This window comes from Panthera leo, chromosome B4 (genome assembly GCF_018350215.1).
Source record: "Panthera leo isolate Ple1 chromosome B4, P.leo_Ple1_pat1.1, whole genome shotgun sequence".
Taxonomy (NCBI): domain Eukaryota; kingdom Metazoa; phylum Chordata; class Mammalia; order Carnivora; family Felidae; genus Panthera; species Panthera leo.
The window spans coordinates 88696116-88719477 of NC_056685.1; the positions used below are offsets into that span (position 1 = coordinate 88696116).

Sequence of the window (23362 nt, forward strand, 5' to 3'; positions counted from 1 at the left end):
GTGGGTCCATTTCTGGGTTCTCTATTCTGTTCCATTGATCTGAGTGTCTGTTCTTGTGCCAGTACCATACTGTCTTGATGGTTACATCTTTGTAGTATAGCTTGAAGTTTCAGATTGTTATGCCTCCTGCTTTGGTTTTCTTTTTCAAGATTGCTTTCACTATTCGGGGTCTTTTCTGGTTCCTTACACATTTTAGGATTATTTGTTCTAGCTCTGTGAAGAATGCTGGTGTTATTTTGATAAGGATTGCATTGAATATGTAGATTTCTTTGGGTAGTATCGACATTTTAACAATATTTGTTCTTCCTATCCAGGAGCATGGAATCTTTTTCCATTTTTTTGTGTCTTCTTCAATTTCTTTCATAAGCTTTCTATAGTTTTCAGCGTATATATCTTTCACCACATTGGTTAGATTTATTCCTAGGTATTTTATGGGTTTTTGTGCAACTATAAATGGGATCGATTCCTTGATTTCTCTTTCTGGTGCTTCATTGTTGGTGTATAGGTATGCAACCGATTTCTGTGCATTGATTTTATATCCTGCAACTTTGCTGAATTCATGGATCAGCTCTAACAGTTTTTTGGTGGAATCTTTTGGGTTTTCCATATAGAGTATCATGTCATCTGCAAAGAGTGAAAGTTTGACCTCCTCCTGGCTGATTTGGATGTCTTTTATTTCTTTGTGTTGTCTGATTGCAGAGGGTAAACTTCCAATACTATGTTGAATAACAGTGGCAAGAGTGGACATCCTGTCTTGTTCCTGACCTTAGGGGAAAGCTGTCAGTTTTCCCCATTGAGGATGATATTAGTGTTGGGTTGTTCATTTATGGCTTTTATGATCTCAAGGTATCCTCCTTCTATCCCTACTTTGTTGAGGGTTTTTATCAAGAAAGGATGCTGTATTTTGTCAAATGCTTTCTCTGCATCTATTGAGAGGATCATATGGTTCTTGTCCTTTCTTTTATTGATGTGATGAATCATGTTGTTTTGCAGATATTGAACCAGCCCTGCATACCATGTATAAATCCCACTTAGTCGTGGTGAATAATTTTTTTAATGTATTGTCGGAGCCAGTTGGATAATATCTTGTTGAGGATTTTTGCATCCATGTTCATCAGGGAAATTGGTCTATAGTTCTCCTTTTTAGTGGGGTCTCTGTCTGGTTTTGGAATCAAAGTAATGCTGGCTTCATAGAAAGAGTTGGAAGTTTTCCTTCTGTTTCTATTTTTTGGAACAGTTTCAAGAGATAGGTGTTAACTCTTCCTTAAATGTTTGGTAGAATTCCCCTGGAAAGCCATCTGGCCCTGGACTCTTGTTTTTCGGCAGATTTTTTATTACTAATTCAATTTCCTTATTGGTTATGGGTCTGTTCAAATTTTCTATTTCTTCCTGTTTCAGTTTTGGTAGTGTATGTGTTTCTAGGAATTTGTCCATTTCTTCCAGATTGCCCATTTTATTGACATATAATTGCTCATAATATTCTCTTATTATTGTTTTTATTTCTGTTGTGTTGGTTGTAATCTTTACTCTTTCATTCTTGATTTTATTTATTTGGGTCCTCTCCTTTTTCTTTTTGATCAAACTGGCTAGTGGTTTATCAATTTTGTTAATTCTTTCAAAGAACCAGCTTCTGGTTTCATTGATCTGTTCTACTGTTTTTTTGGTTTCGATAGCATTAATTTCTGCTCTACTCTTTATTATTTCCTGTCTTCTGCCGGTTTGGCGTTTTATTTGCTGTTCTTTTTCCAGCTCCTTAAGGAGTAGGGGTGGGTTGTATATCTGAGATCTTTCTTCCTTCTTAGGAAGGCCTGGATTGCTATATACTTTCCTTTTATGACCACCTTTGCTGTGTCCCAGAGGTTTCAGGTTGTGGTGTTATCATTTTCATTGACTTCCATATACTTTTTAATTTCCTCTTTAACTGCTTAGTTAGCCCATTCATTCTTTAGTAGGATGTTCTTCAGTCTCCAACTATTTGTTACCTTTCCAAATTTTTTCTTGTGGTTGATTTTGAGTTTCATAGCGTTGTGTCTGAAAATATGCACGGTATGATCTCGATCTTTTTGTACTTACTTAGGGCTGATTTGTGTCCCAGTATATGGTCACATTCCATGTGCACTGGAGAAGAATATATATTTTGATGCTTTAGGATGAAATGTTCTGAATATGTCTGTTAAGTCCATCTGGTCCAGTGTGTCATTCAAAGCCATTGTTTTCTTGTTGATTTTTTTTTATTAGATGATCTGTCCATTGCTGTGAGTGGGGTCTTGAAGTCTCCTACTATTATGGTATTAGTATCGATGAGTTTCTTTTTGTTTGTGATTGATTTATATATTTAGGTGCTTCCACATTTGGCACATAAATATTTACAATTGTTAGGTCTTCCTGGTAGATAGACCCCTTGATTATGATATAATGCCCTTCTGCAGCTCTTGATACAGTATTTTCAAGTCTAGATTGTCTGATATAAGTATGGCTACTCCAGCTTTCTTTTGTTGACCATTAGCATGATAGATGGTTCTCCATCCCCTTATTTTCAATCTGAAGGTGTCTTTAGGTCTAAAGTGGGTCTCTTGTAAACAACATATAGATGGATCTTGTTTTCTTATCCATTCTATTACCCTGTCTTTTGATTGGAGTATTGTGTTCATTGACGTTTAGAGTACTGAAAAATATGAATTTATTGCCATTATGATGCTTGCAGAGTTGGAGTTTCTGGTGGTGTTCTCTGGTCCTTTCTAATCTTTGTTGCTTTTGGTATTAGTGTGTGTGTGTGTGTGTGTGTGTGTGTGTGTGTGTAATTTCATCTTTTCTCCCCTCAGAAAGTCCCCCTTAAATTTTCTTGCAGGTCTGGTTTAATGGTCACAAACTCCTTTAATTTTTGTTTGTCTGGGAAACTTTTATGTCCCCTTCTATTTTGAATGACAGCCTTGCTGGATAAAGAATTCTTGGCTGCATATTTTTCTGATTCAGCACATGAAACATATCCTGCCACTCCTTTCTGGCCTGCCAAGTTTCTGTGGATAGGTCTGCAGGAAACCTGATCTGTCTTCCCTTGTAGGTTAGGGACTGTTTTTCCCTTGCTGCTTTCATTATTCTCTCCTTGCCTGAGTATTTTGTGAATTTGACTATGATATGCCTTGTTGATGGTCGGTTTTTGTTGAATCTAATGGGGGGTCCTCTTTGCTTCCTGGATTTTGATGTCTGTGTCTTTCCCCAGGTTAGGAAAGTTTTCTGCTATGATTTGCTCATATAACCCTTCTACCTCTATTTCTCTCTCTTCCTCTTCTGGGACCCCTATGATTCTGATGTTGTTCCTTTTTAATGAGTCACTGATTTCACTAATTCTTAAATCATGCTCTTTTGCCTTAATCTCCCTCTTTTTTTCTGCTTCATTATTCTCTATAAGTTTGTCCTCTATATCGCTGATTCTCTGTTCTGCCTCGTCCATCCTTGCTGTCACTGCATCCATCCATGATTGCAGCTCAGTTATAGCATTTTTAATTTCATTCTGGCTGTTTTTACTTCTTTTATCTCTGCAGAAAGGGATTCTAATCTATTTTCAACTCCAGCTAGTATTCTTATTATGGTGATTCTAAATTCTGGTTCAGACATCTTGCTTGTATCTGTGCTGGTTAAATCCCTGGCTGTCATTTCTTCATGCTCTTTCTTTTGGGGTGAATTCCTGCTGAATTCTATGGTTCAGGTTGTGCAGATTGTGTTGTTAATCTTCCAATCAGTTTTTTAGGTGGGTAGGATGGTTTAGTGTTGGTCTGGATGTATTTCCTGGATGCGAGACACACAAAAAACTTCCGTGCTATTCCGCCATCTTGGCTCCTCCCCCCCTCAAGATGCTTTCTTATTCATTGCCTCACTGAGGCAGATTTCTTGTTTTTCACAATAATCATATTTCTAAAAACACAGAAAAATAATGTTTTTTTTTAACTTTGCAGTTAATAGCTTTTTTTTAAATCTCAGTTAACTCTACCAATATTGCTCTATGGCAAGTTTCATTACCTTTCCCATTTTTAGCTGAAAAAATGGAACCCATTTGATCACAATTTATTTTATTTGAGTGAGCAAATAAATCCTGTCTTGTGGCATTTCTACATTTTGGCAATGTAAGCATGTGTGTGTTTTAATCTATCTTATCTTTGAGTTTGTCCTCCTGGTATTTTATGTTGCCAAATATATTTGGCATAGATGTTTTAAATTCTGAGTATTTTAAACAAAGAATTTTTAAAATTTGTTTTAGCTCATTGAATCTAAGCTAATAGTCCTATCCCTATAAAATAGTGAGGTAGAACAAAATTACCTCTCAGTTTTCTTTCTAGTTCTATACACTATTTAGGCTCTGAGTAAAACTGGCAGCTTCAGACAACACAAAATAAGGGTCAAACATGTAAAACTTTTCAGAGGAAAAAAGTGATGATAAATATGAGAGAAATGTAAGAGGATGATGAAAATTCAAAAAACATGTCTCTTAAGAATGGGCCTTAATTCTGGTTAGAGGGGAGGCACACTAATATTTTGGGGTGCATAATAAGTGTAGGGCAGTTTGCTACATTAGCTGATTTACTTATTTAACATCAGCTGATTAAATAAAACTGTAGATGATTATTATCTTCGTTTTTACAAATCAGAGAACCAGGGCAATAAATTTCCATCTAAGTCTGAAGGCCTCAGAGCACTCCCTATTTAGAGCCTCAGTGTTCTGTAAATTCTATGATAATTGCAGGGTTATATCCTCATTTTGAGAGGTTGAGCTGTTTCCAAAGGTGTTGGGAAACCATTCTTCATGTGTTCCTCACAATTCTTCGTGTATTCCAAACAGAGGCATTGACAACATTCGCTCCAGACTCTGAGGAAGTTTGTGTAGCAAAAAGCCCTGAAAGTTAGACAGGGATCTCCCTTTGGGACAGAGGGTAGTTTGGCTTGCTGTCCAGCATAATACAAAATATCTTTCTGTGAGGCAAAAGTTGGACAGGTTTTCTGGCAACCCCCTCATCAAAGATTTTTAAGCTAAGGATTCCTCAGCTGTGACACAAACCAGCTGTGGTTGTTCTTCATTGCCCTGGGCACGTGGGAGCTGGGGGGCGGGGGGAGAACCTATATTAACGGGAAGCTCAGGCTGTCTGCTGTGTCACGAATAACAAAGTTCTTTTTCTCTGATCCAAGAGTCTCACGTTTTACGTCAGCCTCCGCAAAACTGAGGCAGACTAAATTGTGAGCTTGAAAAATCTCAAACCACAGCTTTTATCACAAGGTTGCTTGAGTGGTGTAGCTTGTATTGAATTTGGATTGAAATGAGGCTTCTCTAAGCCCAAATCTGTGCCCTTAATCAGTACATGACAGTATTCAAAGATACAGTAACAAGATAATCTCGACCTAGGTGAACTGACCAGGATATAAATATGAGCAGTGAACTAGTCCTGGAAAATGATGAAGCCATTGAAAAACGTTTTTCTTCTCCATGAGATTCACATGTATGCTCTTACAAGTATGGATTATCTTCTTTTGCATACTTTGCTGTTGCCATCTGTTACCTGGTTTCTTTTGAGCCGCTTCTTGAGAGAGAGTGTGTGCACATATGAGTGGGGAAGAGGCAGAGAGAGAGGGAGAGAGAGAATTCCAAACAGGCTCCGCACTGTCAGCATGACAGGGCTCAATCTCAAACCGGGAGATCATGACAGGACCTGAAATCAAGAGTCTAACACTAAATGATTGAACCACCCAGGCACCCCAAGCCACTTCCAATTTTTGAAGTGGGATACTTTAAATTTGTTTATTCCAAATTCATTGCTCTGGGCCAGTGACTTAACATTTACAAAAGTATGACTCATCTTTTTTTTTTTTTTTTATCTTTATTTATTTGAGAGAGAGAGAGAGAGAGAGAGTACAAGCCAGGGAGGAACAGAGGGAGAGGGAGACACAGAATTCAAAGCAAGCTCCAGGCTCCGAGCTGTCAGCACAGAGCCTGATGTGGGGCTTGAAATCACAGACTGGGAGATCATGACCTGAGTCGAAGTTGGATGCTCAACCGACTGAGCCACCCAGGCACCCCGAAAGTATGACTCATCTTAATTAATACTAATTAAATCCATCTACATTAACAGGGGGAGAGAGAGAATGAATAAAAAAAAACGAGGGGGGAAAAGGGTACTTCAGCAGAGAGAAGAATGCTCTGGTATTCTATTTGATATATTATTTGCACACGGCTCTCTGTGGTTCTACTCTGTCAGTTTCTATGCATGAGTCAGATTTTCAGTGCTGGCATGTTGCAAATATAAATGATGACAATGATAAAAGGAATGTAATGATAAAATTGAACACATTCCATTCTAGATGCTATTCTAAGGACTGTTGAGTCAATCCCTTACTATAACCACATGGTGAGGGTTTACTGGGCCCATTTTTCCCAATAAAGACGTTGGAACACATTGAGTTTAAATAAACTTCTCTAGAAAACGGCAGAGCCAGGAGACAGAATCAGGTGGGTTGCACTCCACAGCTAGGAGCCGTTTCTCTGCTACCCCACAGCCTGCCCATTACCATTAAGTGATTTATTTATTGTGTTAGTTACCTGTAGCTGCTGTAACAAATTACTACAAACTACATGACCTAAAACAACAGAAATTTATTCTCTTCCGTTCTGGAGATCAAAGTCGAAAACTCAGGATTACTGGTTAAATCAAGGTGTCGCTAGGGTGGCACTCCCTCTGGGCACTCCGGGAAATAATGTATTCCTTACCTTCCCTGCTACTAACTTCCAGATTCTGGTGGTTGCTGGAATTCTTTGATTTGTGGCCTCATCACTCCAATCTCTGTCTCTGTCTTCATATCATCTTCTCGTCAGCATGAGTGTGAGTGTGTGTGTGTGTGTATGTGTGTGTGTGTGTGTGTGTGTGTGTGTTTGCGCGCATGTGTGCGCAAATCTCCCTTTACCTCTCTTTTATTAGAGATACATATGGTTCCACTTAGTGCCCACCTGGATGATCCAGGATAATCTCCCCATCTCAAAATCACTAATTTAATCACATCTGCAAAGAACTTTCTTCAAAATAAAGTCACTTTTACACATCCCAAGAGTAGGACCTGTTATCTCTGGAGGCCATTATTCAACCTACTGTACCTACTAATGTTCCATCCATTCAAGGAAAAGAGAGACAAGAGTAAAGGTAGAAGCAAATCTTTAAGTCACTTTCATTTTAAATATGAAGAGAGAGACCCCAACCCACCAAAATGTAAGACCAGAGAATTATACAGTCACCAAAAACTCCCAGATGTCAAATATAGGTTTTTTTTTGCACTAATGATAATAAGTTCCCAGTATTTACCTTAGTACCTTGCATACAGTAGATATTCAAGAAATATTTGTTGAATTAAAATTTGGTGAAACATAAAAATTTTTAAATATAATAGTTGTGCTACTTATTTTCTATTAAGTTTTTTATTTTATTCCAATATTGTTAACATATATGTTATATTAGTTGCAGGTATACAATATGCCGATTCAACAATTCTGTACCTTACTCATGCTCATCATGATAAATGTATTCTTAATCCCCCATCCTATTTTACCCCTTCCCCACACCCCGCCCCTCTAGTAACCATCAGTTTGTCCTCTATAGTTAAGAATCTGTTTCTTGGTTTGCCTCTCCTTTTTTCCCCCCTTTTGCTCATTTATTTTGTTTCTTAAATTCCACATAGGAGTGAAATCATATGGTATTTCTCTTTCTCTGACTTATTTCATTTAGCATTATACTCTCTAGCTCCATCCATGTTATTTAGTTGCACCATTTATTGATAGAAAACATTAATTTTTAAAAAAGGAAAAGAATATTAAGAAATCGGCTAAGTAATAACAAAGGATTAGGAATTTAATGACATAAAATTATAAGCATGGTTAAGGTATCCTTGGCAAAAAAAAAAGTAATAATTTATTTTTAGTAAACAAATTGTTTTTTTAATTGTTTGAAGAATAAAAGGCAGTAGAATTTTTCTTCTGCAGTGAATACTCAGTAGAGAAACCTTTATATGTCTAAGTTAAATGAGTGTCTTTAAACACCTGATTCATTTTAAAAATTGTTTAAATTGATATGTATAATAGCATAGCTTTGTGCAAATAAAATAGAAACCCAAATAAAAGGTAAATTATCTGGCAAGTATGTAGATTAGATTATAAGGGCTCTTAACAATGAGAAAGTATTTATTTTCCTTTATTTGTCATTACTTATCTCTGAGGAAAATTTAAAAGCATATTAATTATAAGAACAAAAACAAAAGGCCACAAAGAAACTTGAGTAGGTGTTTGTATGTCTGAGCTGATAGTTGAGCTCAGTATCACAGATGTTTGCATACATCCAAACTCATCATATCATAATATAAAATATGTGTTGCTTTATGTGTATCAGTTATACCTCAATAAAGTTGTCAAAATTTTTTAAATAATTTTTAAAAGCATATTCATTATGTTGACAGAAGAGTCTATCTTGGGAGATGATGCTTCGTATTAATTAAAGCAAAAACACCACTGTTTTGTCCTAAGAAAACAATAAATACGGAGTGTGATTCAAATAAGGAATGTATGTTAATGTATAATCTCTATTAACCTGGCAGCAAGATAATATTAGCCAAATAATATGAAAGTTTTGAAAATCATGTTTTCCAATGTGATGTTGCTTTGAAGACATTATCTCTTTGTACCTTATCAGTATAAATGCAATAAGAAAAAGAACTACCTACTCTAAATGGCTATAATGAAGCTTCACAGGAATATTAAATTAAGGTTTGGAAAAATAAGAGGCATCAAAGCCCTGAAAAAAAAAATAGCAATTCACAAGCAAGCCTGATCTGAACTTTTCCCCACTACACATTCACAGTTATAAGCAAAACTGTCCATCACCGACTGGTAACTGTAGGAAATCTGGGAGTTAGAATCATTCCGGATGAATTCAGGTAATAAGAGTAACTACCTCTCAGGTTGTTGTGAATGTTAAGATTTGATTATACCCCAGAAACACTACGCTCGTTGTCTCAACATCAGAGAGTGGCAATAAATGTTAACTATTGTAGTAAAGACGTTTTGACTCTTCATTCCTCCTCATTTCCAGGAACTTGATATCCTTGAAAGAGTTCTGCTTGACCAGAAAGCTGAGCGTGCAGTCCTGCTGGTTGGCTTCTGGCTTTGGGTAAGTCTGTCACTCTCTTGGGGCTTGAATGGGAGTTGCAATAATTTAACAGTGGACTAAACAAGCATTATTAAGGTATCCTCAGCAAATAATTTAACAAATCCTTTCCAGCTGTGATATCTGTAAATCTATACCACAAGGTAGAACTTGAATCATTACCATAACAGTGGTGACAAGTTAGTAGACTACACTTCAATTTCAAAAGAGGTGTAATTCAGGATATTATGAAAATGATTACAGAGGCACCTGGGTGGGTCAGTCAGTTAAGTGTCTGACTAGATTTCAGCTCAGGTCATGATCTCATGGTTCATGGGCTCGAGACCCATGTGGGGCTCTGTGCTGAGCAAGAAGCCTGCTAAAGATTCTTTCTCTTTCTGGGTCACCTGGGTGGCTCAGTCGGTTAAGCACTGACTTCAGCTCAGGTCATGATCTTGCAGTCAGTGAGTTTGAGCCCCGCATCAGGCCCTGTGCTGTCAGCTCAGAGCCTGGAGCCTGCTTTGGATTCTATGTCTCCCTCTCCCTCTCTACCCCTCCCCACCTCTCATGCTCTGTCTCTCTTAAAAATAAACATTAAAAAAAAAAAAGATTCTCTCTCTCTCTCTCTCTTCCTCCACCCCTCCCCTGCTTGTGTGTGCTCTCTCTCAAAATAAATAACTAAACATTAAAAAAGAAAGAAAGAAAGAAAATAATTATAGAACAAAGTGATGGAGAGATCACTTTTACTCGAGTCATTTAGAACATTAAGAGCAAGAGGTAGTCTTTAACCATGGGTAGGCTTTCGAAGGAAGAAGATATAACATAGTTGAGAGGAATAGTGTAAGCTGAGAATGGAGACTCGTAATTTTAATGGTTTGGATTTTTTTAATTGTTTTTAATTTTATTTTATTCTATTGTGGAAAGAATACCTAATGTGATATCTGCTCTCTTCGTAAATGCTTAAGTGCACAGTGTGTTATTGTTGGCTACAAGTACAGTGTTGTATAGCAGATATCTAGAGCTTATTTATCCTGCTTAACTGAAACTTTACGCCCACTGATGAGCAACTTTCCATTTCCCCACTTCCCCAGTCCCTAGAACCACCATTACGTGCTTTGATTCCAAAAATTTGACTACTTTAGATACCCCATATAAGTCAAGTCATGTAGTATTTGTCTATGACTAGCTTGTTTTACTTACCATAATGTCCTCAAGGTTCATACAGATTGTCACATAGTACAAAATTTCCTTCTTTTTTTAAGGCTATATAGTATTCCATTGTGTGTATGTACCCCATTTTCTTTACCCATTCATCTGTCAGTGAGCATTTAGGTTGTTTCCACATTTTTGCTATCGTGAACATTTTTGCTCTGCTGAACAAGAGAGTATTAATATCTCTTCAAGACCCTGATTTCAATTCTTTAAATAAATACCCAGAAATAAGGTTACTAGATTGTATGATCGTTCTATTTTTTAATTTTAGTGTTCCATATTGCCTGCACCATTTACATTTCCCCCAGCAGTGTGCAAGGATTCCCTTTCCCCATGGCTTTACCAACACTTGTTGTCTTTTTTGTTTTTTAATAGCCATCCTAACAGATGTGAGGTGATAATATTGTGCTTTTGATTTCGATTTCCCTGATGATTAGTGATAGTAAGCATTTTTTCATATACCTATTGAGCATTTATATAATCTTCTTTGAAGAAATACCCAAGTTCTTAGCCTATTTTTAATCAGGTTATTAGGGTTTTTTTATTGAAGTGTAGGGATATCTTATATATTTTGGAGATTAACCCCTTATCATATACATGGTTTATATATTTTTTTCTCCCATTCCATATGTTGGCCTTTTTACTCCGTTGATTATTTCTTTGCTGTCCAGAAACTTTTTAGTTTGATGGAGTCCCACTTGTTGATTTATGCTTTTGTTGCCTGTGCTTTTGGTATCATATCTATGTAATCATTGCCAAGACCAGCGTATGAAGCTTTTCCCCTGTGTTTTCTTCCAGGAGTTTTACAGTTTGAAGTCTTATATTTAACTCTTAAATCCATTTTGAGTTGATTTTTATATATGATGCATGATAAGGGTCTGATTTCATTCTTTGCTTGTGGATATCCTCTCTTTTAATCAAGGTAGTTTTACATGGCCCAACAAAACTATTTCTTTGAGAAAATTTTTAGAAAACATGACACCCCCAAAAAAGTATGATCAAATATTTATTGGGGCACTTGGCTCACTATTTGGTAGAGCATGCATTTCTTGGTCTCTGGGTCTTGAGTTCGAGCCCTATGTTGGGCGTGGAGCCTACTAAAACAAATAAAATAAATAAAAAGTCTTTTATATATATATATATATATATATATATACATATATATATATATATATATATGTATATATATATATATATATATATATATATATGTTTGTATATATATTTATCAATTCACAGACCTCTCTTCAAATAAGTACTGGTCCATACAGAAAGCAATACCTTTGTCCTCATCTAAAGAGAGTACATCCCAAACTTGTGAATTCCTTGATCTTGAGAATGCATTCAGTGACTCTAGTGATCAGAGTCTATTCCCCTACTAAAATTTAAAATCACTTGGGGAACCTAGCTGGCTGAGTCAGAAGAGCATGCAACTTTGATCTTGAAGTTGTGAGTTCGAGGCCTACATTAGGTGTAGAGATTACATAAAAATAAGATGTTCAAAAAAATAAAATGAACAACATCACTTAAGATGATCCCATGATCAACACAAAACCAAACATGAAAACTGAAATTGCCACATTTGGTTATAAGGTAGGCATGCAAACAACTCCGAATATGTTTTTTTTAAGATTTTCATCAAAAGAAAATATAAATTTTTTAAAACTCTTATAGAGAATATATCTGCAGATCACAGTGGTCTGGGATTCTAGTTTGAGAAATACTGTAGCAGGCCATGCCAGGAAAGAACTAATCTTAAAATACTTCTGACATCCATAAGCGATACTCTTGCAACCTAACCAAAGCCAAAATGTGAAGAATACTTGAAATAGACTTTGTGGGAATGCTTGTAGGTGCCAGCAGTGTTGGGATGGTGATGTTGAGAGCTAAGTGCTGATTTACCATGGCAATATGTAATCATCCACTCACCAATTTGTTACTCTTTAACATTTATGAAAAAACATTTCACAAAGATATTAATAACTCTATTTGGGCTCTGTCCATTCCAGACTAAAACAAATATGAAAACTATTGGCACATATAAAAACACAGCGCCTAATGGAGCAGGACCTTTCAAGTAAATTTCCCAAGGGTACTATAATGCAGAATGGAACTGAAATCCATGTACATTTCTTCTTTTGTAAATAAACTTAGGGAAACTGGGTATTACTCCTCCCCCAAATATTGACCTGCATTGTCTTTTTCTCATTGAACTGAATTTTTATAAGTTAGAGAACAAGAAAACCAAAATTAAGTGATATATTAAAGTTAGGTCTTTACCAGTGGAGTTGCAAATATGTATGATGAGATAAGGAGACGATTAACTTGCCCTCCAGAGCATTTTGTAAATAGTGTCTATTAAATCAGCTATTTATGGGGTGCCTGGGTGGCTCAGTTGGTTAAGCATCCAACTTAGGCTCAGGTCATGATCTTATGGTTTGTGGGTTCGAGCCCTGCATCTGGCTCTGTGCCACCAGCTTGGAGCCTGCTTCGGATTCTGTGGCTCCCTCTCTCTCTGCCCCTCCCCTGCTCATTCTCCCTCTCTCTCTCTCTCTGAAAAATAAATAAAGATTAAAATATTTTCTTAATAATAAAAAATAAAAATAAAAATCAACTATTTATTAAAAACACATGTATATTAGAATAGGTTGAAGTATTATACTGCACATGGTCAGAAATAACTACGGAAGTCCCACTCAAAAAAACATTGAGAGAAGGGGCACCTGGGTGGCTCAGTTGGTTAAATGTCTGATTCTGGATTTCCATTCAGGCCATGATGTCACAGTTTGTGAGTTTGAGTGCAGAGCCTGCTTGAGATTCGGTCTCTCTCCCTCTCTCTCTCTGCCTCTCCCCTGCTCATTCACTCTCCCTCAAAATAAATAAATAAATTTTTAAAAAAGAGAAATTGAGAGAAGAATTACAGGAATTGTGCCAAGACATCTAAAAATTGAACCCATTCTTGCCTCATTCTTTTCCTCTAGCTACCAGATGAGTAAATGTCAGGAGGAGATTGAAAATTATGAAATGCTCACTTTGAAAGAAACCATTTCCACTAAAGAGTGTAAATTTCTCTTTTCCCTTTGATTTTTGGGAACGGGACAGAAATAACTATAGTATTCCGACTTTGAAGAGATGAAGAAACAGATACCCAAATGCTTACATAGGATTATTTGCTTTTCAATGACATGGGACTCAAGGCCTACCTTGGCACCAAAACGTGCAACACCATGAACCAGTTTGTGAACAAGTTCAATGTCCTATTGAACAGCAAGGCATCAGCAGGAGGATGTGGGGGCTCCTTTTCTGAGAGGGTAGTTGAAGGGACGATGCATGGGTTGGACAGTGGTCCGTCCCACAGGGGAGGCATGTCACCCTCCATTTAGAGAAACCTCTGTCAGTAATAAAAGGGGAGCAGCCCCACAGCATCCATTCCAATGAAAAAAACTTCTAACCCGATGTAACCCAGAATGAGGATCAGTATATTTTACTGGAAGACTGTAAGGCTCTCTTTTCTCCCTTCTCCCTCTAATAATAGCTGTAAGAGTGGAAACAAGCAATTTTACTACTCTCGGCCTCAGTTCCTTTAGAAACAAAATAGGAGTAATGGCATCTGTCTAGAGGCTTAGGACAGGAGCAGATGAGATTTTAAGAATGCTCTCAAGGTATTAAATTTTTATTTATAGACTTCCCTAATGAAATTGGGGTTACTTGCGCCTGTGTAAACACTCTTAAGAAATTGAGCTGTTCCACACCCACGTTATCATTGTAACAGATAATATAGCTTGATTGTTTCAAATTATTCAGAGATTAATTCATAAAGTTCCTACAGAATGCCTGCTGTAACAAATAATAGTCTGGGTCTAATAGTAATATCTGGAAGATTTCAGAGTGGTAATATGAACATAAGTTAGAAATAGTATAGATACAGTATTCTTGGTTTTTAGTTGCTTGAAAAGACTGAGTGCTTAAGTCTAAAGGTTTCATTTTAGTGTTGTGGTTTGTTTTTCTCTTCTTTCCTTGCGTATGTTATAACCCAGAGTCAGTGTAGGATTAATTGACTTTGAATATATTCTGCAATTCATAGAGTGTATTTGGACAGCACATAAGTGAATTGCTGAATAACTTGCACTTCAAATTGACATTATCAATTTTGTTCTCAAATGTTAGTATCACCATTAAGATGTATTTTAAAATGTATCTTTAATTAAAATACAAATTAATAGAGGGGAAACGATGGATTGACAAAGAGTAATAAATCTAGATGAAGGCAGGAAAGGAGACAAGAAAGAAAGTAGAATGGGATGGTACACAAAAGAAAGGACAAAAAAATATCTGAATTTGAACCCAAATATATCAATATTTACCAAAATTTTTCATTAAAAAGTTCCTTCTTTGGGTACCCCCCACTTATCAATGGACCTTTCATTCTGAGGTACAAGCGAGCTTCTAAACTATTTATGGCACGATTTTTTTTTCCTTTTCAGTCTTTAGGTTCATTGCACCTATTTATAGAATATTATATATTCTTCTATTTGCTGACCTTTTCATTTTAGAGATCTTTGGCAATGAGTCCTTTCCCAAACAATAAATCTGTATTGGATTTTATATCTCATTAGTTTTATCAGCAATATCTTAATGGACTTCTTATAACTTTGCTCTGTATCCTTTTTGTAACCTCTTGAATTCCATTTCCTCAAAATCAAAATGTAATCTACTAACTTGAAGAATATAAAATTGCAGCTTCTCTACAAATGATTTTGCTGAAACACAGATCTTTGGAGTATTAATTCCATGTCAGTAATAGTATGCTTAAAACTGGGTTTCTATTAGGGTACATGAGTGGCTCAGTCTTTTGAGCATCTGACTGTTGATTTCAGCTGAGGTCATTATCCTAAGGTTGTGGGATCAAGCGCCATATCAAGCTCAGCGCTGAGTGTGGAGTCTGCTCAAGATTCTCTCTCTCTCTCTCTCTCTCTCTCTCTCTCTGTCTCTCTCCCTTCGCCCCTCTCCCCTGCTCGTACCTTCTCTCTCTCTCCTCTCTCAAAAATAAATAAATAAATGAGTAAATAAATAAATAAATAAATAAAATATAAAAAGAACTGGATTTCTGTTAAACTGAAAAGCAAAAATCTATCTTCATTCTAATCTTATTTCTTCCATCTGTTTGGAGATTTATGATCATTTGCTTCTTTCCTTTATCCTCATGTCCCTTTGTAAAGCGAAGTTAGTAGGTTGCCCTTTGATACATCTACTTTTTAAAAATCTGTTTCAGAGACTTATTCTTTTTTTTATGGTGGAAAAATGTATATTGATATGTAGCCAACTGGACTTCGTTTAGATGATCCCAATTTTGTTAGCAACATCCCAAGCATCACAATCAGGAGTCAGTAGAACATACACCTCCTTCTCCCCACGGGGCCTAATCAGGGTGTTGCCCTTGGCCACATCCATGTCATAAAGTTTCTTCACAGCCTGTTTGATCTGGTGCTTGTTGGCCTTGACATCCACAGTGAACTCAAGTGTGTTGTTGCCATCTAGTTTCTTTACAGCTGACTCTGGAGTCAGGGGAATCTTGATGACAGCATGGTGTCAAGCTTGTTTCCCCTGGGGGCACTCTTTCACGGATATTTGGGCTGCCTTTGGAGATACGGTGTTGTGGGCCATGGGAAGGTAGGTGACACACAGATCTTTTTTCTGTGACTGTGGGACACATTTCAGCATTGCTTTCTTGGCCTTCAAAGCCTCTGCTTTGGCTGTGGCTTTGGGAGGGGCAGGGGCTTCCTTCTTTGCTTTTGGCACCGTCTTCTTGAAAGGACTCAGAGACTACTTCCTATAGTTCCTTTATATTCCTCTCTGTTATATCTTTGAAAATAGTTTTCCATTATATAGACAATAGAATAATATCAAAGATATATGTTTTATTTTCAAAACTAGTTACAAATGTTTCATAGGTGTACATGGTTTTCAAAAATCAAATACTACCAAAAGATACATCCGGAAAAAACAGTTCTGCTTACTGCCATTTTCAACTCTTGAACCGTTTCTTTTTTTTTTTTCCTTCTACATTCCTAAATATGTGTATATATTGCCACCTGAAATTTATCAGTTTTATCATGATTTTTGGATTCTTTGATATGGTCTATCTCACTTTATTCCCCTTCCCCCATCACACCAATGGGGTCATAGTCAGGGCTAACATGGTCACTAGCTATAAATGTTGTTGGGATAAGTAGTGTACTACAACTATTTTGTTACTCCTAGAACTTCAGTAGAACAGATGTATAGAGATACAGATATAGAGGTAAAAAAATAATAAAAGAAAAGAAAGAGCAAGAAAAATACCATGAATTCAACTTTTTAACAAAAGGCAGAAACTGAGATAACTGTTTTTGCTTTGTTTGTTGTTTAATTTTTAAATACTCTAAGATTAATTTGTCCTTTTGATGGAACACATATTCTAGCAATTCTGGTAACAGGTTCTTTGAATTACTTAGAATGTCAAAAAGGTTTTGAGGATAGAAAGTGGGTACAGATCTAGTAACTCTCTTAGCAGAGAAAAGGAAGCTACAAACAAGGTCCGCCAAAGGAAAAACGTCCTTAGTTTTGCTCTCTGGAATGATCGATCATCCCTACATTTGTTCTTGAAGATCACTTGTGAGAAAGGCACAGGGGAGAATTTCTCTTAACATTAGCAACCCCTTCCTATTGTTACAGATTTGGAGACTCTGGGTAGAGTCTTAAAAAAAAATGGGTTTTGGGGCTCTAGGGTTTATCAGCCCCAACATGGTAATCCTACAGGATTACCAAAAAGCCAAGAAGCATATGATACCGTGAACCTTAGATCTTCACTCAAGTCTAGGAATTTGTATTACAGCAGTAGACTTCAGTATTCTGCCATTGCCCTAACTCAACTCTTCCAGTTCCATCTTGACTGCTCTTTCAGTACAAGTCTGAAGCGCTGAGTTGAAAACAATCTTCCCTTTTCCTCGATCTGTATCCCAGTATTCGTGCATATATTTTTCTTTGCATTAACATGCTTATAAATGCATCCAGTGAAAATATTAGTTTTATAGATATAGATATAGTGTGAGTGTGTGTATGTATATATGTTCATGGATACAGATATAGATATAGATATAGATATATTATATACTTCTGAACATCTTGGCAAAGGAAAAGTCCAGAAAGTTTTTATCTACAGATAGTTTAAAAGAAAAGCAATCACATTTCTATTATACTTATCAACAGTTCTACCATATTTAGGATGGAACAATATCTTCCAAGTGGCAAAGACACCTGTTTTGTCAGTCATCTACTGACACAAAAATGGCACTCCAAAACAGAGTCTTGAAACTATACTGATTTATTTAGCTCATCAGCCTGCAAATTAGCCAGTGAGGCTCAACTCTGTTCAGTGATTTTTCTTGTCTCAGGCAGGCTCATCCTTATGTATGGCTAATCTAGGGTGGCTTCATATGGGATAACTGGGCTAGGTTGGTTCCAGACAATGGCTGAATACAAGAGCAATAAAACAAGGGTCTTTCAATATTCTGCTTGTGTTGTATTCACTAACATCCTATTTGCCGAAGCAAGTCATGTGACCCAAGCCCAGAATCAAGCCATAGATACAGGGATGAGTAAAGAATCATGGCCATTCTGGGGCGCCTGGGTGGCTCAGTCAGTTGAGTGTCCGACTTCGGCTCAGGTCATGATCTCACAGTCCTTGAGTTTAAGCCCTGCGTCGGGTTCTGTGCTGACAGCTCAGAGCCTGGAGCCCATTTCAGATTCTGTGTCTCCCTCTCTCTCTGCCCCTCCCCTGTTCATGCTCTCTGTCTCAAAAATAAAAAATAAAAATAAATAAATAAATAAAAAAGAATCATGGCCATTTTTACAGTCTACCATACCTATAAACTCAGAGATCTATATTTTATTCAAAATAAAACACATTTTCAAGCATTGAAGTACTATTTAATACTCATCATTTATCTTTAGGAAAGTTACTAGAAAATGTTTTATGACAAGAAGAAAAATCACTCTAAGAAGAAGAGAATACAACAAATAATGAAGAGGAAAAAATGAGTAAAACATTAAGTATCAAAATTCATTGATCTTTTTTTAAAAATCTGTATCTAAAATTCCAAGTTGTATCAAAATGTAAGTTTGAAGACAGAAAGGAAGTGGAAGTGAAATACAAAAGGCAGTAAAACATGTTAAACTTTTACTTTGTGATAAGGGTTTTATTCTAAATATTTTGAGAACAAAATGTATGTTTAGTATAATATATATCCAGCAGAGGAAAAAGGAGAACAAGGAAAACTTAATTATTCCATTTAAAGTCAGGATAGAAAAATAGGAAAAGTATACAGTGTAAAACATAAAATAAAATCATTTAAATGGCTAGAAACATAGCAGTAATGAAAATAAATATAAATAGATAAACTTTCTTATTATAACACTGACTATTAGGTAACATTTTTAAAAATCAAGGCAAGTTCTCTTTATAAATAAGAAACCAAATTGGTATAGAAAAGTTAAAAAATAAAAGGACAGGAAAAGAAAGGACATAAAAATGTTAATGTAAAGAAGAATGGCAAAGAATTTTAAAATCAAAAAACACAGAATCAAAGAAAAAGTACTGGAAATTTACGGTAATAAAATTTTCAAACCTGAGATTAATATATATCATGAATATTTGTACACCTAATAACACAACTTCAATCTAAGCATAGCAAATTGATAGAACTTATAGGAGAATTTGAGAAGTTTACTATTAGTAGAACAGAGCTTAACTTCTCAAAATATCAAGCAGACAAAAACAGAGTTGCTATAGAGAAAATTGTTAACAACCAATAAACTTGATTTAACAGTCATCCTTTCTTAAACACCAATGAAAGGAACATTTACAACAATTGATAAAATACTAGACCACAAATGAAATCTCAACAACTTCCAACAATTACTATTATTCAGTTTATATTAACCATGGTATGGAAAAAATGAGAAATCAGCCATTTGACACCATTCATTTGAAAGGACTAACATAATTAAGAAATCTATATACTTTTTAAAACTCCAAAGTTTTGATATAAGAAAAAAATTACAAAACACATATTGAATTTTTATGTCAATAACTATTGAAGTACTATTTAAAAATACATTGTTTTTAAAACAGTTGATATATTACACAAAGTTCATATAGAAGGCAAGTATTTAACGATTAATGTTCAAGTTTTTAAAGTTGATAAAGTTTTAAAGTTGATCGAGTTTATAAAGTCTTAAATCCTCTGAACTCTATTAAATTCTTATAAACATTTACTATGCTCATGCAGACTGTCAGTTGTCAACATTTCCAAATTAATGCACACTTCAGTGTTCCCTTCCTGCATCATGTTCCCAGAAATATTATAAAAGATACCGTAATATGATAATAAATATATAGCCATGCTCTAAAATGAAAAAAACTCTCAGCAGAACAGAAAATGTATGTGAGGAATTAACGAAATACCTGAAGCATTGAAGAGAGGGCTTGCATACGAGGTGCACAAAATTAGGTACATCTCTGGGAGATATGAGCCATATCAAAGGTGCTATATGACTGGAAGTGATGGAAATAGGAAACTGATCCAGGATGTGGACTGGAAGTATTGCTCATTGGCCAAAAAAAAGTGGGGGGGTGGGGGGCAATTTTCTAACTTGATAAAGCCTGTTTTTTTTTCAAAATGCCTTAATGAAAATCATGCTTAATAATGGGATGTTAGAAGCATTTCAATTATAAATGTTCAAGTAAATAAGACAAGTTTGGCTGCTCTTTGCACTACAATACATCATTGTATTAGAGATGCTGGCCCATGAAATAAGAGAGAAGAAATGAAAATGAAAGAGATGAAACTATTATTATTTGAAGTGATATTATCAATTTAGAAAATCAACTGAGAAATTTCAGTCTGGCAGAGGTGGTTAGACACAAGATCAACACAGAAGCTTCCATAGTTTTCAAAACACTATCAGTGTCTCGTTGAAAAACTTAATTTTTTTGAGGCGCTTAGGTGGCTCAGTGGGTAAGCGGCCAATTTGGCTCAGGACATGGTCTCACGCTTTGTAAGTCTGAGCCCCACATGGGCTCTCTGCTGTCAGCACATAGCCCACTTCAGATCATCTGTCCTATCTCTGCCCCTCCCCTGCTTGGTGTCTCTCTCTCTCCCTCTCTCTCTCTCTCTCTCTCTCTCTCTGAAAAATAAACATTAAAGAAAGAAAAGTGGCACCTGGGTGGCTCAGTCGTTAAGCATCCAACTTCAGCTCAGGTCATGATCTCATGCTTCATGAGTTTGAGCCCTGCGTCAGGCTCTGTGCCAACAGCTCAGAGCCTGGACCCTGCTTCAAATTCTGTGTTTCCCTCTCTCTCTGCCCTTCCCCTGCTTTGTCTCTTGTCTCTCTCTCTCTTAAAGACATATAAACATTAAAAAAACATTTTTGAAAGAAAAAAAAGGTTTTTTTCAAGAATTTAACTCATAATAGTAATAAGTACAACATACTTAGGCATAAACCCAACAATAAATTTCTAAGACCAGTACAGATAAAATTATAAGCTTACCAGAGACATTAAAGAAGGCTTGAATGGGGCGCCTGGGTGGCTCAGTCAGTTAAGCGTCCGACTTCAGCTCAGGTCATGATCTCACGGTCCATGAGTTTGAGCCCCACGTCGGGCTCTGGGCTGATGGCTCAGAGCCTGGAGACTGCTTCTGATTCTGTGTCTCCCTCTCTCTCTCTGCCCCTCCCCTGTTCATGCTCTGTCTCTCTCTGTCTCAAAAATAAATAAACATTAAAAAAAATTTTTTAAATAAAAAAAAAAGAAGGCTTGAATAAATGGAAATACAGGTTTATGTTAAAGAATGAGAAAACTCAATACATCTTACTAAATGTCTGTATCTTAGTCCTTATAACATCCTTGATTGTCTTTTTACTCTACATAATCCCCATTAGGGAGAGTTATTCTTCAACCACCACACACTGGCCAATCGTTCAAAAACTTCTTACCTCCAGACCTCTCTCTTCAGCTCATTAAATAAATATTTTTTGAGCACCCACTGTGTCTTGGCACTTGAAGAACCTACAAAGCATGTGTTGACTATACACTTGATATCTACATCTGGGTGTCCTCATATTTAATTTGTTCAAAGGGAAATGCATGAACAAATCCTAAATCAATTAGGATTAGGTTTGGTGGCAAAGAGAAATTTCTAAACAAGAAGGAGGTTTACATTTCTTTCACATCAAAGATATCAGGAAGTAAGTATGTAGGACACCTCACATACTTTCATCTTTCTGGTCCACCATCATCAGTGAATGGTTTCCATCCTTGTAGTTGCTTTTTTGCCCAAGATGGCTGCTAGACATCTAGTCATCACATCCATGTTCCAGGCCAACTAGAAATGAAGGAGAAAGGGAAGAAGGGCAAAAGCTGTTTGAAATAACTTCCTCATAAATCCAATTCAATAGCTTCTACTTAATGTCATTGCTCAGAATTTCGTCACATAGCCACTTCTATTTGAAAGGAAGTCTAGAAAAATATAATGTTTATGGAGACCTCCAAAAAAATTTAGGTTCCATTGATAAGAAAGAGAAAATTGGTGTATGATAAGTAACTGGCATCACAAAAAGTGATGATAGTGGTTGATTGTGGGGAGGGAAATTAAGACCCTGGAGGCCAAGTATGGAATTGAAACTTACTTTTCACTGTATATTCTTCTATTATGCTTTTAAATTTTTTTCCAGAATTATAGGCTGTTTACTAAAAATAAATATTTTAATTGAATTCATTCTTTCTTCATGATGAGCCCACCTATTCCACCTTATAAAATTTTTCTTTTAGTAAAAGTTATCGCTGGGGCACCTGGGTGGCTCAGTCACTTAAGCACTCAACTTCATCTCAGCTCATGACCTCTATGTCTGTGAGTTTGAACCCCATTTCAGGCTCTGTGCTGACAGCTCAGAGCCTGAAGCCTGCTTCAGATTCTGTGTCTCCCTCTCTCTCTGCCCCTCCCCTGCTTGCGCTCTCTCTCTCTCTCTCTCTCTCTCAAAAATGAATAAACATTAAAAATTTTTTTTAACCTGGAAAATAGTAGTATTGTAAAAACACCTTGATCAGTGGAAAACTGAGTGACCAAATAAACCTCAGCAACCCTCATATGTTACTTCCCTAGACACATAACAAGAATGATAAGTGCACTCTAGTTTTCCCATTGCCATAGAAGCTATTGGGAAAATATAATTAAAAAACCAATTCTTCTGTCTTCTATCCTCTCTGCAAAGATCATAGAGAAAGAAAGCATTTTTATGGCATTAAACCAGAATGTGATACACATCACAAGCATTCAATTAAGAGATTGCAAACGGGAAGAAATCTCGCTCTTTCACAGAGCTAAGCAGATAGAACTCATCATGTACATGTTTCCAAAATAATAACAAGCCCTCAAGTGAGAGAACTTGACAGCACAGTTTTTCATACATAGTTCATCCTAAACTTGCTTGGTAATTGAGGTGACCGTCTGTGTTAGCTAATTGGCTTTCTCCAAAGGAGAAAATACTTGTCATATATTTATGACAGGAGGTCATAAATGTTGCAACTTTGAGCTGGACACCCAAAGTTAAGCACCTATCTCCACAGAAACTATAAGAGAGGAGTGATGTCTCTCTTGACGTGACATTTCAAAGTTATGGCTCCTTTTCCTAGATCCTTGAAAAAGATCTTCTTGGTTCACAAGGCTGACAAAAGTCCTACCTCGTCTTCCAAAGGATTTATATACATCTCAAAGAGAGGAGAAGGTACTTAATGTTACAATTTTCTAAAGTAAATACTCTAAGGAAAAGGAACCGAGGGAAATCTCTTCCTTTGTTTTCAACAAGGAGAACTAAGCTTCTTATTTTTTTTTAATTTTTTTTTAATGTTTATTTATTTTTGAGACAGAGAGAGACAGAGCATGAAC

The 23362-nt window shown here is 36.3% G+C and overlaps 1 pseudogene; it reads right to left on the bottom strand.

Annotated features, from left to right (window-relative positions):
• Window positions 1-15713: 15713 nt before the first annotated feature.
• On the bottom strand, window positions 15714-16402 carry LOC122225426 (annotated as a pseudogene).
• Window positions 16403-23362: the final 6960 nt, after the last annotated feature.